Source organism: Otolemur garnettii, unplaced genomic scaffold (assembly GCF_000181295.1).
Source record: "Otolemur garnettii isolate 467f Iridium unplaced genomic scaffold, OtoGar3 scaffold00043, whole genome shotgun sequence".
Lineage (NCBI taxonomy): Eukaryota > Metazoa > Chordata > Mammalia > Primates > Galagidae > Otolemur > Otolemur garnettii.
The window spans coordinates 5,017,416-5,020,841 of NW_003852438.1; the positions used below are offsets into that span (position 1 = coordinate 5,017,416).

The 3,426-nt window shown below is 41.2% G+C and overlaps 1 protein-coding gene across 2 annotated transcripts in view; it reads left to right on the plus strand.

Annotated features, from left to right (window-relative positions):
- Positions 1–3,426, plus strand: part of DIP2B (disco interacting protein 2 homolog B) — a 264,125-nt gene that overhangs the window by 138,234 nt on the left and 122,465 nt on the right. For both annotated transcript variants that reach the window (XM_023513708.1, XM_023513709.1), the window contains exon 2: positions 1,286–1,357. The gene's annotated coding sequence lies outside the window, so the exon portion shown is untranslated. The remainder of the gene's footprint in view (positions 1–1,285; positions 1,358–3,426) is intronic.

Genomic DNA, 3,426 nt, shown 5'->3' on the forward strand with positions numbered 1-3,426 from the left:
CCATGGCACTTTACTCAGGGGGATAGCTTGAGGCTCTGTCAAAAAAAATAATAATAATAAATAAAAATAAATAAAGTACTTTTTTATATGACATTTTGACTTTTTTCTGGTTTTATATATTGGATTCTTTGTAAGGCTTCGTTTTAAATAAAATTGTCTCTAATGTAAAAGAAACTTTTTTTCCAGAAAATAGTACTCTATCATGTCACCCCAACACGTGTCTTTTTTCCCTCAGCTTGAATGGCTTGTTCTCCTTCTGATGTCCTCTTGTTCCTCTGCCTGTCCCATTCCTTTCAACCTCACTCTTTCCCCATCTATCTGTTCCCCTTTCCTTAGTACTGAGCGCATTTCTTGCCACTGTAACCCCACTTTGACTCCTCTGTTTATCAGTTTATCCTTACTGCATTTGTTGTATATGCATTTTGTGTATGTTTCATGTGTGCTTTTAAAAATTTATTTAACCTTTTGGAAATCAGAGCCATGTGTATAAATAAGATAAACCAGTGAACTGCAGGAAGAAGATGTGGGAATTCCAGCACAGGTGTTAGAATACACAAAGGCCTTTTTTAGACAGTTTCACTTGGTCACCCTCGTTAGAGTGCTGTGGTGTCTTAGCTCACAGCAATGTCAACTCTTGGGCTCAAGCGATCTTGTCTCAACCTTTAAAGCAGGTGGGACTATAGGTACCCACCACAATGCCTGCGGTTTTTAGGGACAGGATCTTGCTCTGGCTACAGCTGGTCTCGAATCTGTGAGCTCAAGTAATCCACCTGCCTCGGCCTCCCAGCATGCTAGGATTACAGGCAATGAGCCTAATTACCTAATTCATGCCAGTGCCTGAACTTTGACTTCTCTTAACTAGACTTTTAATGTAATGTGTTTCTACATAGGAATATAAGTGAATACCTAACAAACCAATTGCACTCATTTGGTTAAACTGAAATTTTAGAGAGATCATTGTTCATCAGCCTTGTAGTATTCCATTGTGGCGTATCTTAAATACCAAGGGAACTAGGGTGCCTAAAGAATCTCTGTGATGGCATGCAGGGATTTTGCAATGCAAAGATTGGTGTAGGGGCAAGCTCTGCAGTTTTCCACAAGCAGTCAGCTCCATGCCTGTGGGAAATGATCCATAGCAAAATCTTGGGCAAAGAAATATACATTCCTCCTCATCCCCATTCTATATGCAGTAGTTCTATAATACTCTGTAATTAATTTTATTTTTACAGTGGACAGCCACAGAGTAAGAATAATGCCTAACCTATTTCTGTTTCTTGCTATTTAGGGGACATCACACAGAAAGGATATGAAAAGAAAAGGTCCAAACTCCTATCTCCGTACAGCCCGCAGACACAAGGTAGGCAACAAGAAATGGCTTTAACTTTTTCAGTATTTTTACACCAAAGTGATGCTGTCTTACTAGAGATCTATCTTTTGTTTGTTCCTGTTTTTCTGTCCCTTCCTTACCAAGTGAGAGGAAAAAACGGAAGGAAGGAAAGGAGGAAATGAATCTTAATTGAGCATCTGCTGTGTGCTAGGCACTTTTAAAAGACCCAGGGTCATCACATTTACAGTCAGTTTACACAGAACTTGGTTGGTACTGTATGAAAGATTCCGTGCATAATTGGAATGATTCAGTGGCACAAAATTCCAGGCCAGGGAGGAACTGCATCCTACTTATGCTGAAACATGACCTATGGTGAAGAGGGGCAAGAGAGGAGGGAAGGACAGATCCAGTTTTGCAAGGGAGCTTGAGGATTGGAGGATTGGGGAAAGACCCCTACAGGTTAATCTGTAGATTAATTCAAAGCCTAACCTACTGCTTCTATAAAGAGCATATCTTTCTATATCAGAAAGTTCTCAGTCATTTTTATGCTTAATTCCAAAGGAGTTGCCCTAACCTTTGCTTCTAAGCAAGGCTGTCTCTAAATCCTATTTTTAAATTTACTTAGATACCAGAATTTCTTTTGATAGCCTGTTTCTGCTTTAATCACTTTTTTTTTTTTTTTTTTTGAGACAGTGTCTCACTTTATCGCCCTGGGTAGAGTGCCGTGGCATCACAGCTCACAGCAACCTCCAACTCCTGGGCTTAGGCTATTCTCTTGCCTCAGCCTCCCGAGTAGCTGGGACTACAGGCGCCCGCCACAATGCCTGGCTATTGTGGTAGTCCCAGGGCGATAAAGTGAGACTGTCTTCCCCCCAAAAAAATATTTTTGGAAGCTTGTTGTTTATGGAGTTAATTGGTTTTATTGCTGGATTATAAATACGATGAGGACTTTGTATCTCCCACGATTCTCATACTAAGCCTTACACAGTGTTTATGGTCTCCTAATATTTGTTGTATGAATTGTAGAATACATAAATAATGATGGTATACCAATATATTTCACTGATGTCCTTGTTTATTTCCTATATTATTCTTATAAATACCTTCCTACAAAAACTAGTAGGCCAGTTCAGTGACACCTAATTTAAAATAATGAACAGGGACATGTGGAAATGAATTGAGAGAGAAGAGATGGAAATTGGGCCACTGACAGCTAATAAAAACCAGCTTTTGCTGAGTAAAGCATGACCTAGGGGGTGGGGGTGTTAGCCTGATTTGCTGCTTAATTGTGGATTTGGCCCATGCCTCCGAATGCCTAGAGATTTATTTTATTCACTTGTATAAAAGCAATCAGATCCTTCGCCAATAATTCAGTAAGAAATGTAACTATAAAAAGGACCATGATCTGTCTGTTATCTGTAGCCAGGCTACACAGAAACTAAATTGTGTTCAGAAACTGGCTTATGAGAAACCTTTATGGTCAGCACATTCTTGCCCGTGGACGAATCTACATGGGAAGCCAAATCATAAGTAGAAGGTTGCTTAGTGAGTATGAATTTGACCAATCAGATATTTAATTGCAAAAGGCCAAAAGAATGGCCCATTCAATAGGAATGGCCTTACAGGTGACCTCACAGGGGAAACCGAAGGCATTCGGTCCTAGCTCCTTCAGCTTCCTGCTACCAAACTTTAGATTTCCCCCATCTGTGCCCTTCTATGTTTACCTCCTTCCTTGGGGCTAAAAAGATGATCTGTCTTCCTACCCAAAGGCAGTCCCTCCACCTATGCATTGGATCCCAGCTGCTTCTCTCTTTTCCCAAACCTTGTAGTGGCTGTAAGGAGCAGTCTACTCTGCTGTAGGCAGTAAGCCATACAATGTCTGAAAAGAATTAAGAAAGCACTAGGGGCTCCTTACCTGTAGCACAGTGGTTACAGCACCAGGCAGGTACACCAAGGGTGGTGGGCTTGAACCCAGCCTGGGCCAGCTAAACAACGACAACAATAACAAAAAATAGCCGGGCATTGTGGCAGGCGCCTGTAGTCCCAGCTACTTGGGAGGCTGAGGCAAGAGAATCGCTTAAGCCCAAGAGTTTGAGGTT